The sequence below is a fragment of the Salmo salar genome, chromosome ssa09, assembly GCF_905237065.1.
Source record: "Salmo salar chromosome ssa09, Ssal_v3.1, whole genome shotgun sequence".
NCBI classification, from domain to species: Eukaryota; Metazoa; Chordata; class Actinopteri; order Salmoniformes; family Salmonidae; genus Salmo; species Salmo salar.
This window is the reverse complement of record NC_059450.1, coordinates 38,701,823-38,715,358: the sequence shown is the minus strand read 5'-3', so window position 1 is coordinate 38,715,358 and position 13,536 is coordinate 38,701,823.

Sequence of the window (13,536 nt, the reverse complement as noted above, 5' to 3'; positions counted from 1 at the left end):
CGAAGGCTTTTTTTTAAATCAACAAAGCATGAGAAGACTTTGCCTTTGTTTTGGTTTGTTTGTTTGTCAATTAGGGTGTGCAGGGTGAATATGTGGTCTGTTGTACGATAACTTGGTAAAAAGCCAATTTGACATTTGCTCAGTACTTTGTTTTCACTGAGGAAATGTACGAGTCTGCTGTTAATGATAATGCAGAGGATTTTCCCAAGGTTGCTGTTGACGCATATCCCATGGTAATTATTGGGGTCAAATTTGTCTCCACTTTTGTGGATTGGGGTGATCAGTCCTTGGTTCCAAATATTGGGGAAGATGCCAGAGCTGAGGATAGTCTTGAAGAGTTTTAGTATAGCCTATTGGAATTTGTTGTCTGTATATTTTATCATTTCATTGAGGATACCATCAACCCCACAGGCCTTTTTGGGTTGGATGGTTTTTATTTTGTCCTGTAGTTCATTCAAGGTAATTGTAGAATCCAGTGGGTTCTGGTAGTCTTTAACAGTTGATTAAAATATTTTTATTTTATCATGTATATGTTTTTTTCTGTTTGTTCTTTGTTATAGAGCCAAAAAGATTGGAGAAGTGGTTTATCCATACATCTCCACTTTGAATAGATAACTCTTCATGTTGTTGTTTGTTTAGAGTTTCCCAATTCTCCCAGAAGTGGTTAGAGTCTATGGATTCTTCAGTTCCATTGAGCTGATTTCTGACGTGCTGTTCCTTCTTTTTCCGTAGTGTATTTCTGTATTGTTTCAGTGATTCACCATAGTGAAGGCGTAGACTCAGGTTTTCTGGGTCTCTATGTTTTTGGTTGGACAGGTTTCTCAATGTCTTTCTTAGATTTCTGCATTCTTCATCAAACCATTTGTCACTGTTGTTCATTTTATTCAGTTTTCTGTTTGAAATTTTTAGATTTGATAGGGAAGCTGAGAGATCAAATAAACTGTTAAGATTTTCTACGGCCAAGTTTACACCTTCACTATTACAATGGAACGTTTTGTCCAGGAAGTTGTCTAAAAGGGATTGGATTTGTTGTTGCCTAATTGTTTTTGGTATGTTTCCACACTATATTCCTTCCATCTACAGTGGGGGAAAAAAGTATTTGATCCCCTGCTGATTTTGTACGTTTGCCCACTGACAAAGAAAGGATCAGTCTATAATTTTAATTGTAGGTTTATTTGAACAGTGAGAGACAGAATAAGAACAAAAATATCCAGAAAAATGCATGTCAGAAATGTTATAAATTGATTTGCATTTTATTGAGGGAAATAAGTATTTGACCCCCTCTCAATCAGAAAGATTTCTGGCTCCCAGGTGTCTTTTATACAGGTAACGAGCTGAGATTAGGAGCACACTCTTAAAGGGAGTGCTCCTAACCGCAGCTTGTTACCTGTAAAAAAAGACACCTGTCCACAGAAGCAATCAATCAATCAGATTCCAAACTCTCCACCGTGGCTAAGACCAAAGAGCTCTCCAAGGATGTCAGGGACAAGATTGTAGACCTACACAAGGCTGGAATGGGCTACAAGACCATAACCAAGCAGCTTGGTGAGAAGGTGACAACATTTGGTGCGATTATTCGCAAATGGACGAAACACAAAATAACTGTCAATATCCCTCGGCCTGGGGCTCCATGCAAGATCTCTCCTCGTGGAATTGCAATGATCATGAGAAAGGTGAGGAATCAGCCCAGAACTACACGGGAGGATCTTGTCAATGATCTCAAGGCAGCTGGGACCATAGTCACCAAGAAAACAATTGGTAACACACTACGCCGTGAAAGACTAAAATCCTGCAGCGCCCGCAAGGTCCCCCTGCTCAAGAATACATATACATGCCCATCTGAAGTTTGCCAATGAACATCTGAATGACTCAGAGGACAACTGGTGAAAGTGTTGTGGTCAGATGAGACCAAAATGGAGCTCTTTGGCATCAACTCAAATCGCCGTGTTTGGAGGAGGAGGAATGCTGCCTATGACCCCAAGAACACCATCTCCACCGTCAAACATGGAGGTGGAAACATTATGCTTTGGGGGTGTTTTTATGCTAAGGGGACAGGATAACTTCACCGCATCAAAAGACGTGGCAATGTACTGTCAAATCTTGGGTGAGAACCTCCTTCCCTCAGCCAGGGCATTGAAAATGGGTCGTGGATGGGTATTCCAGCATGACAATGACCCAAAACACATGGCCAAGGCAACAAAGGAGTGGCTCAAGAAGAAGCACATTAAGGTCCTGGAGTGGCCTAGCCAGTCTCCAGACCTTAATCCCATAGAAAATCTGTGGAGGGAGCTGAAAGGTTCGAGTTGCCAAACGTCAGCCTCGAAACCTTAATGACTTGGAGAAGATCTGCAAAGAGGAGTGGGACAAAATCCCTCCTGAGACGTGTGCAAACCTGATGGCCAACTACAAGAAACGTCTGACCTCTCTGATTGCCAACAAGGGTTTTGCCACCAAGTACTAAGTCATGTTTTGCAAAGGGGTCAAATACTTATTTCCCTCATTAAAATGCAAATCATTTTATAACATTTTTGACATGCGTTTTTCTGGATTCTTTTGTTGTTATTCTGTCTCTCACTGTTCAAATAAACCTACTATTAAAATTATAGACTGATCATTTCTTTGTCAGTGGGCAAACGTACAAAATCAGCAGGGGATCAAATACTTTTTCCCCCTACTGTATAGCATTTCTTAATATTACTCAGTTCCGTTGGCTTTGATGCCTCATGATTGAGTATTGCTCTGTTCAAGTAGACTGTGATTTTGCCCTGGTCTGATAGGGGTGTCAGTGGGCTGACTGTGAACACTCTGAGAGACTCTAGGTTGAGGTCAGTGATAAAGTAGTCTACAGTACTACTGCCAAGAGATGAGCTGTAGGTGTACCTACCATAGGAGTCCCCTCAAAGCCTACCATTGACTATGTACATACCCAGCGTGCGACAGAGCTGCAGGAGTTGTGACCCGTTTTTGTTGGTTATGTTGTCATAGTTGTGCCTAGGGGGGCATATGGGGGAGGGAATGCTGTCCCCCTGTGTGCTGAGGGTGTCAGGTTCTTGTCCGGTTCTGGCATTTAGGTCACCACAGACTAGTACATGTCCCTGGGCCTGGAAATGATTGATTTCCCCTTCCAGGATGGAGAAGCTGTCTTCATTAAAGTATGGGGATTCTACTGGGGGGATATAGAGAGCACACAGGAGGACATTTTTCTCTGTTAAGATCATTTCCTTTTGAATTTCTAGCCAAGTAAAATGCTCCTGTTTTGATTAATTTAATGGAGTGAGTTAGGTCTGCTCTATACCAAATTAGCATACCCCCTGAGTCCCTTCCCTGTTTCACAGGTAGTTTGGTGGATGGGACTACCAGCTCTCTGTAATCTAGTGGGCAACCAGTGGGTCTGTCTCCTCTATACCATGTTTCTTGTAGGATGACAATGTCTATGTTTTCGATTTCTTTGATGAAGTCAAGGTTCCTGCTCTTTAGGCCAAAGGCAGATGACCTCAGGCCTTGGATATTCCAGGATGAGATAGTGAAGGCTTTGTGTTCCATAAAGTGTCCAATGTTGTTGGTCGTGTGGTTTGGCCTTAGGCCAGTAAGTGTGAGCAGAGCCTGCTGAGCATCTGGTACCTGCCATTGGCTTGGGGGTGGGGAGGAGGGGCATAGGTCTGATCTGAGGGGGCCTAAACGGGTTGTGGGCATGGTTGACTTGGGGGGGGGGGTGTTGATTGGTTGGGGGGGGGTATGGATGTGTCTGGTGGTGTTGTGGTCTGGATGTAAGTCCTCTCAGAGTGGGTCCTCTAGGTGAGTGTCTCGCTGGTCTGGGAGAGTGTCTCGCTGGTCTGGGAGAGTGTCTCACTGGGCTGGGAGAGTGTCTCACTGGGCTGGGAGAGTGTCTCACTGGTCTGGGAGAATGTCTCACTGGGCTGGGAGAGTGTCTCACTGGTCTGGGAGAATGTCTCACTGGTCTGGGAGAGTGTCTCGCTGGTCTGGGAGAGTGTCTCACTGCGCTGGGAGAGTGTCTCACTGGTCTGGGAGAGTGTCTCGCTGGTCTGGGAGAGTGTCTCACTGGGCTGGGAGAGTGTCTCGCTGGTCTGGGAGAGTGTCTCGCTGGGCTGGGAGAGTGTCTCGCTGGGCTGGGAGAGTGTCTCACTGGGCTGGGAGAGTGTCTCGCTGGGCTGGGAGAGTGTCTCGCTGGTCTGGGAGAGTGTCTCACTGGTCTGGGAGAGTGTCTCACTGGGCTGGGAGAGTGTCTCACTGGGCTGGGAGAGTGTCTCGCTGGTCTGGGAGAGTGTCTCGCTGGTCTGGGAGAGTGTCTCGCTGGTCTGGGAGAGTGTCTCACTGGTCTGGGAGAGTGTCTCACTGGTCTGGGAGAGTGTCTCGCTGGTCTGGGAGAGTGTCTCGCTGGTCTGGGAGAGTGTCTCGCTGGTCTGGGAGAGTGTCTCGCTGGGCTGGGAGAGTGTCTCGCTGGGCTGGGAGAGTGTCTCGCTGGTCTGGGAGAGTGTCTCGCTGGTCTGGGAGAGTGTCTCGCTGGTCTGGGAGAGTGTCTCGCTGGTCTGGGAGAGTGTCTCGCTGGTCTGGGAGAGTGTCTCGCGGGTCTGGGAGAGTGTCTCGCGGGTCTGGGCGGAGTGTCTCGCTGGTCTGGGCGGAGTGTCTCGCTGGTCTGGGAGAGTGTCTCTGCTGGTCTGGTCGAGTGTCTCTGCTGGTCTGGGAGAGTGTCTCTGCTGGTCTGGGCGGGGTGTCTCGCTGGTCTGGGCGGAGTGTCTCTGCTGGTCTGGTCGAGTGTCTCTGCTGGTCTGGGCGGAGTGTCTCTGCTGGTCTGGTCGAGTGTCTCTGCTGGTCTGGGAGAGTGTCTCTGCTGGTCTGGGAGAGTGTCTCTGCTGGTCTGGGAGAGTGTCTCTGCTGGTCTGGGAGAGTGTCTCTGCTGGTCTGGGAGAGTGTCTCTGCTGGTCTGGGAGAGTGTCTCTGCTGGTCTGGTCGAGTGTCTCTGCTGGTCTGGGAGAGTGTCTCTGCTGGTCTGGGAGAGTGTCTCTGCTGGTCTGGGAGAGTGTCTCTGCTGGTCTGGGAGAGTGTCTCTGCTGGTCTGGGAGAGTGTCTCTGCTGGTCTGGGAGAGTGTCTCGCTGATCTGGGCGGGGTGTCTATTGATCTGTTGTCCTGTGTGAAGTGTTGGGGCTGCGTTTGAGAGCGATGTCCTTAAGGGTCCGGGCGAAGGTGGGCACTGCTGCCTTGTATAGGTGGGCATAAAGGCTGTTCAAGTCCAGGGTGGAGTGGTGGGCCAGGAAAACATTTTGGTTTTGAGGCACAGTCACAGGAAATACTTGCATTTACCCGCTGTATGGTAGCAGGGTGGAAGAATTTTTGTGGTAGCAGGGTAGATGTAACCACTTGTGCATTGGGGAAAGTAGAAGAAGCTTTTTCAATCACTCCCTTGAGTGCTGTGGCCACCCTTTCCTGCTGTGTTCTCAGGTCGTTTGTGCTGTGTGTATTATTATGTGGCTAGGTGACCCTAGTTGGTCCTCAGACTGAAGGTCTTGGGCACGCTGGGTGTTTGGACACCAGAGTTTAGACACACTGTGTTTGGGAAAAGTTTTTTTAATTGTATATTTTTCCCATTTGAGTCCATAAGGAGTACAGTCTGTGTTTTGTGTATGTCCTCAGTCGGTGTGGGGGGGTTGTCAGGAGGGCTATCAGGGTGGCTGACAGGGAATGTGCTCAGAGGGGGTGAGATCCCCTGGGCTTGGGGTTCTTCATTTGTCTGTTCTGCTGTGGTGTAGACGTGGTCAGGGTCTGAGGACTGTTCTGCTGTGGTGTAGACGTGGTCAGGGTCTGAGGACTGTTCTGCTGTGATGTAGACGTGGTCAGGGTCTGAGGACTGTTCTGCTGTGATGTAGACGTGGTCAGGGTCTGAGGACTGTTCTGCTGTGATGTAGACATGGTCAGGGTCTGAGGACTGTTCTGCTGTGATGTAGACGTGGTCAGGGTCTGGTGAGGACTGTTCTGCTGTGATGTGGTCAGGGTCTAAGGACTGTTCTGCTGTGATGTAGACGTGGTCAGGGTCTGAGGACTGTTCTGCTGTGATTTAGACGTGGTCAGGGTCTGAGGACTGTTCTGCTGTGATGTAGACATGGTCAGGGTCTGAGGACTGTTCTGCTGTGATGTAGACATGGTCAGGGTCTGAGGACTGTTCTGCTGTGATGTAGACGTGGTCAGGGTCTGGTGAGGACTGTTCTGCTGTGATGTGGTCAGGGTCTAAGGACTGCTGTGATGTAGACGTGGTCAGGGTCTGAGGACTGTTCTGCTGTGATGTAGACGTGGTCAGGGTCTGGGGACTGTTCTGCTGTGATGTAGACATGGTCAGGGTCTGAGGACTGTTCTGCTGTGATGTAGACGTGGTCAGGGTCTGGTGAGGACTGTTCTGCTGTGATGTGGTCAGGGTCTAAGGACTGTTCTGCTGTGGTGTAGACGTGGTCAGGGTCTGAGGACTGTTCTGCTGTGATGTAGACGTGGTCAGGGTCTGAGGACTGTTCTGCTGTGATGTAGACATGGTCAGGGTCTGAGGACTGTTCTGCTGTGATGTAGACGTGGTCAGGGTCTGGTGAGGACTGTTCTGCTGTGATGTGGTCAGGGTCTAAGGACTGTTCTGCTGTGGTGTAGACGTGGTCAGGGTCTGGGGACTGTTCTGCTGTGATGTAGACATGGTCAGGGTCTGAGGACTGTTCTGCTGTGGTGTAGACGTGGTCAGGGTCTGAGGACTGTTCTGCTGTGATGTAGACATGGTCAGGGTCTGAGTACTGTTCTGCTGTGATGTAGACATGGTCAGGGTCTGAGGACTGTTCTGCTGTGATGTAGACATGGTCAGGGTCTGAGGACTGTTCTGCTGTGATGTAGACATGGTCAGGGTCTGGGGACTGCTGTGATGTAGATGTGGTCAGGGTCTGGGGACTGTTCTGCTGTGATGTAGACATGGTCAGGGTCTGGGGACTGTTCTGCTGTGATGTAGATGTGGTCAGGGTCTGAGGACTGTTCTGCTGTGATGTAGATGTGGTCAGGGTCTGGGGACTGTTCTGCTGTGATGTAGACGTGGTCAGGGTGTGGGGACTGTTCTGTTGTGATGTAGACGTGGTCAGGGTGTGGGGACTGTTCTGCTGTGATGTGGTCAGGGTCTAAGGACTGTTCTGCTGTAATGTAGACGGGGTCAGGGTCTGGGGACTGTTCTGTTGTGATTTAGACGTGGTCAGGGTGTGGGGACTGTTCTGTTGTGATTTAGACGTGGTCAGGGTGTGGGGACTGTTCTGCTGTGATGTGGTCAGGGTCTAAGGACTGTTCTGCTGTAATGTAGACGGGGTCAGGGTCTGGGGACTGTTCTGTTGTGATTTAGACGTGGTCAGGGTGTGGGGACTGTTCTGTTGTGATTTAGACGTGGTCAGGGTGTGGGGACTGTTCTGCTGTGATGTGGTCAGGGTCTGGGGACTGTTCTGCTGTGATGTAGACGTGGTCAGGGTCTGGGGACTGTTCTGTTGTGATGTAGACATGGTCAGGGTCTGAGGACTGTTCTGCTGTGGTGTAGACGTTGTCAGGGTCTGGGGTGGAATGTTCTACTGTGATGTAGACATGGTCAGGGTCTGAGGACTGTTCTGCTGTGATGTGGTCAGGGTCTAAGGACTGTTGTGATGTAGATGTGGTCAGGGTCTGAGGACTGTTCTGCTGTGATGTAGACGTGGTCAGGGTCTGAGGACTGTTCTGCTGTGATGTAGACGTGGTCAGGGTCTGGTGAGGACTGTTCTGCTGTGATGTGGTCAGGGTCTGGGGACTGTTCTGCTGTGATGTAGACGTGGTCAGGGTCTGAGGACTGCTCTGCTGTGATGTAGACGTGGTCAGGGTCTGGGGACTGTTCTGCTGTGGTGTAGACATGGTCAGGGTCTGGTGTGGACTGCTCTGCTGTGATGTAGACGTGGTCAGGGTCTGAGGACTGTTCTGCTGTCCCTCCATCCCCCTCTCCCTCTCCTCCATCCCCCTCTCCCTCTCCTCCAGCAGTCTGATCTTCTCCCTCCATCCCCCTCACCCTCTCCTCCAGCAGTCTGATCCTCTCCTCCATCCCCCTCACCCTCTCCTCCAGCAGTCTGATCCTCTCCTCCATCCCCCTCACCCTCTCCTCCAGCAGTCTGATCCTCTCCTCCATCCCCCTCACCCTCTCCTCCAGCAGTCTGATCCTCTCCTCCAGCAGTCTGATCCTCTCCTCCATCCCCCTCACCCTCTCCTCCAGCAGTCTGATCCTCTCCTCCAGCAGTCTGATCCTCTCCTCCATCCCCCTCACCCTCTCCTCCAGCAGTCTGATCCTCTCCTCCAGCAGTCTGATCCTCTCCTCTAGTGCTCTGTTCTTCTGCTGCTCCAGCTCTTTCTCCTGTTGATGTTGTCTCACTACAGTCCAGAGTGCAGATATGTCTCTCTCCACCTCCAGCTCTCTGGGTCTGGTTAAGGGGGTGTTGTTGTGCTGGACTGTTGTCTGGGTCTGGTTAAGGGGGTGTTGTTGTGCTGGACTGTTGTCTGGGTCTGTGCTGACTGGAGTGTAATCACCTGCTGTTCCAGCTCCACCTGCCTTACCTCCAGCTGGGTAAATGTATCCTTCATTTCAATGATGGAGTAGTACTCTGTGCTGTCAGTGTCTTGACTTTCCGCTGGGGGTTGCTGGTCTGTGGGGTTATATAATGAAGAGGTCTGGGGGTTGCTGGTCTGTGGGGTTATATAATGAAGAGGTCTTGGGGTTGCTGGTCTGTGGGGTTATATAATGAAGAGGTCTTGGGGTTGCTGGTCTGTGGGGTTATATAATGAAGAGGTCTGGGGGTTGCTGGTCTGTGGGGTTATATAATGAAGAGGTCTGGGGGTTGCTGGTCTGTGGGGTTATATAATGAAGAGGTCTTGGGGTTGCTGGTCTGTGGGGTTATATAATGAAGAGGTCTTGGGGTTGCTGGTCTGTGGGGTTATATAATGAAGAGGTCTGGGGGTTGCTGGTCTGTGGGGTTATATAATGAAGAGGTCTTGGGGTTGCTGGTCTGTGGGGTTATATAATGAAGAGGTCTGGGGGTTGCTGGTCTGTGGGGTTATATAATGAAGAGGTCTGGTCTGACCCGCTCGGGGTGGGGGTATCTTTCTCAAGGGAGAGCTTCTCCTGCTGAGATAATTCTTTGATTACGTGAAAGTCCAGCTGAAACTGTTTGGGGTTGCCCTGTACCAGTACTGTTCCAGACTTATAGAGATTTATATTCGATTTATATTAGCTGAGAGTCCTCATTGTCCTGAGTTTCCACCCCTCGGGGACACCCCCCCCCCCCTCTTAACAGAGGGATAGTGTGCTAATATAGCACTGTGCCATGCCAGGGGATGGTCTGGTTAATATAGCACTGTGTCATACCAGGGGATGGTCTGGTTAATATAGCACTGTGCCATGCCAGGGGATGGTCTGGTTAATATAGCACTGTGCCATGCCAGGGGATGGTCTGGTTAATATAGCACTGTGCCATGCCAGGGGATGGTCTGGTTAATATAGCACTGTGCCAGGGGATGGTCTGGTTAATATAGGACTGTGCCAGGGGATGGTCTGGTTAATATAGCACTGTGCCAGGGGATGGTCTGGTTAATATAGCACTGTGCCATGCCAGGGGATGGTCTGGTTAATATAGCACTGTGCCAGGGGATGGTCTGGTTAATATAGCACTGTGCCAGGGGATGGTCTGGTTAATATAGCACTGTGCCATGCCAGGGGATGGTCTGGTTAATATAGCACTGTGCCATGCCAGGGGATGGTCTGGTTAATATAGCACTGTGCCAGGGGATGGTCTGGTTAATATAGCACTGTGCCAGGGGATGGTCTGGTTAATATAGCACTGTGCCAGGGGATGGTCTGGTTAATATAGCACTGTGCCATGCCAGGGGATGGTCTGGTTAATATAGCACTGTGCCAGGGGATGGTCTGTGTGGAAGATGAGGTTGCTGATGTTCCCATTTATATAATAGTCAGCAAAAAGTGTCTCTTGATTTTCCAGAAGGAGCTTCATTTTGTGCTCTTTTCGTGTCTTATCATTCTTTACATACACAGCGTACTGTATTGTAATTACCTCTGAACAGCGGGAGGCAGCTTCTAAGGCCTCTCCATTTGGTTGGAGTAGACTGTTCCACTCTCCTGCCATTATTGGGCTGAAGGGCTTTGACACGTCAGTGCTAATTGAAGTTGTATCAAGCTTGGCAGACTTAATTTAGCATACAGTCCTTATAAAGTAATGTAATGTATTTTTCTTATTGGCTTTTGGAAATAAAATATAGCTTCAGACTAAACGTTACTCACTCAGTTCCAGGTTGGATGGTGTTTTCAGGTTTCTGTTGTTTTCCAGAGCATTTGCTGTATAGCTTTGGAATAATTATCTTTGGTAGTTGTAAGTCTTCCAGGTGATTCCGTAATTCTGACCAAAATCAGGTTGTAGGTTTTGAGTTTTGATTTGGAGTGAAGGTTATGTTGTAGAGGGTAGTATCCTGTATATGTTCCTGACAAAAAATCCAAGTTGATCTAACTCTAAATCTCTCTTTTTTAAGAACATGCTGAAAAATGCAGGAGCTCATCTGCTCATGACCTCTCCTCTCTCTCTCTCTGTATCTCTCAATCTCTGTCTCTGTATCTCTCTCTCTGTCTCTGTATCTCTCAATCTCTCTGTATCTCTCCCTCTGTCTCTGTATCTCTCTCTCTGTATCTCTGTCTCTGTATCTCTCTCTCTGTATCTCTCAGTCTCTGTATTTCTCTCTCTGTATCTCTCAGTCTCTGTATTTCTCTCTCTATCTCTATATCTCTCAATCTCTCTGTATCTCGCGATCTCTCTCTCTGTCTCTCTATCTCTCTCTCTGTATCTCTCAATCTCTCTGTCTCTGTATCTCTCTCTCTGTATCTGTATCTCTCGATCTCTCCCTCTGTATCTCTCGATCTCTCTGTATCTCTCGATCTCTCTCTCTGTCGATGTATGTTTCCAGGGAGATGGATACCCTGATATGCACTCTTTCCATTAGCCTCTTTGAAACTGAGTACATAGCAAAAGTATGAACAGGTGTATCAGATGTGAATGCGTGTGTGTGTATGGTATAGTGGATATATAGTATGCTAGCTAACACAGGAGTAGAGTACACCCAGGGTTAATCTCTTTAATCAGCTTCTCTCTAAGGGCCTATCTGATGTTGATTCAGTCTACAGGCCAAACAACTCTCTCTCTCTCTTCCTCTCTCTGTCCCCTAATGCACTTCACCCATAATTCCCCTTTCTCCGTCGCTGTCCAGATCTCAGGTCAGATCGCCAGGAAATGGTGAAATCAGTGTCTGAATCTGCTACTGAAGGGCAGGTGTATCAGTTGTGTGCTGCTATAATACAGTATTAGTGCATCCAGTTGTACAGACTGAAGGTCCATTTACAGGTTGCCCCTCTATGCCCAGGAAATGGACCTGCACTGACATTTTGTGCAGTATTATTATTATTATAGTGAGTCCAGTTGACCAGAGGTCTGTTCTGTGTCCAGACAGGTCTCCAGGTCTCCAGCCGACCGGTACATCACAGCCTCCTGGCACCGTCTGCACCGGCCTGACCACGACATTACAGCACAAAACCTCTTTAAACAACTGACAGAAACACAAAGAGGGCGATATGAGCAAACCGTTAATGATGTTTACTCTAGATTACCTGCTTTCACAACCAAAGAAGTCTGGAGAGAGAGAATACCTGGAAGAGAAGAGAAGAGAAGAGAAAAAGAGATGAAAGAAAATGGGGGTAATTCAGAGCTTTGTTAGTTCACTTTGTTGTTTGTTTGTTTGTTGGCAGGGTGTGACTGACACATGGCCGGATAGAGGAATGTTTTGGTTGGAAGCGAAACATTTTCTCAGTAGTTATTTGATGTTAAGATTCAACCCACAGCGAGGTGTGTGTGTAGCAAACGAATGCACAAAGCCCATGGATAAATGTTTAGATTTCAGTTATTATACGTGGGTTTGGCTTAGGTGTAGCAAGAGTAGCCTGTCATTGAAGAAAAAGAAGCCCAGAAAAATGTGTCAATACAGCACGTAATAAATCAAATAGTCTGGCAAATATGTCTGATGTATCATTACTCTGTTGTAATGTTGTAATGGACTGTGTAACAGTCTAACAAACACATCTAGACATTGTCATATTGTAGTGTGTGTGTGTGTGTGTGTGTGTTTGTGTGTGTGTGTGTGTAGTGGGATGTGTGTGTGTGTGTGTAGGGGTGTGTGTAGTGGGATGTGTGTGTGTAGTGGGATGTGTGTGTGTAGTGGGATGTGTGTGTGTAGGGGTGTGTGTAGTGGGATTTGTGTGTGTAGTGGTGTGTGTAGTGGGATGTGTGTGTGTAGGGGTGTGTGTGTGTAGTGGGATGTGTGTGTGTAGGGGTGTGTGTGTGTAGTGGGATGTGTGTGTGTAGGGGTGTGTGTGCGTAGTGGGATGTGTGTGTGTAGGGGTGTGTGTGCAGTGGTGTGTGTAGTGGGATGTGTGTGTGTAGTGGTGTGTGTGTAGTGGTGTGTGTAGTGGGATGTGTGTGTGTAGTGGTGTGTGTGTAGTCAATCACCACCTTCCGGAGACACCTGAAACCCCACCTCTTTAAGGAACACACAGCAGCTAGCCTCTCTAATCCAGGAACACACAGCAGCTAGCCTCTCTAATAAAGGAACACACAGCAGCTAGCCTCTCTAATAAACGAACACACAGCAGCTAGCCTCTCTAATCCAGGAACACACAGCAGCTAGCCTCTCTAATAAAGGAACACACAGCAGCTAGCCTCTCTAATAAACGAACACACAGCAGCTAGCCTCTCTAATCCAGGAACACACAGCAGCTAGCCTCTCTAATAAACGAACACGCAGCAGCTAGCCTCTCTAATCCAGGAACACGCAGCAGCTAGCCTCTCTAATCCAGGAACACGCAGCAGCTAGCCTCTCTAATCCAGGAACACGCAGCAGCTAGCCTCTCTAATCCAGGAACACGCAGCAGCTAGCCTCTCTAATCCAGGAACACGCAGCAGCTAGCCTCTCTAATCCAGGAACACGCAGCAGCTAGCCTCTCTAATAAAGGAACACACAGCAGCTAGCCTCTCTAATAAAGGAACACGCAGCAGCTAGCCTCTCTAATCCAGGAACACACAGCAGCTAGCCTCTCTAATCCAGGAACACACAGCAGCTAGCCTCTCTAATCCAGGAACACACAGCAGCTAGCCTCTCTAATAAATGAACACACAGCAGCTAGCCTCTCTAATCCAGGAACACACAGCAGCTAGCCTCTCTAATCCAGGAACACACAGCAGCTAGCCTCTCTAATAAATGAACACACAGCAGCTAGCCTCTCTAATCCAGGAACACACAGCAGCGACATGGATCCCCAAGAACTGCTGTTGATTTCTCCCGTACTAAAAGGGGCCATTTTCTAATTTGCTTGTCGAGGGTTCCCTCCACCAATTAGCACGGGGCTCTGACCTCAGACATAAAAACACATAACACACCCTAAACCTGAG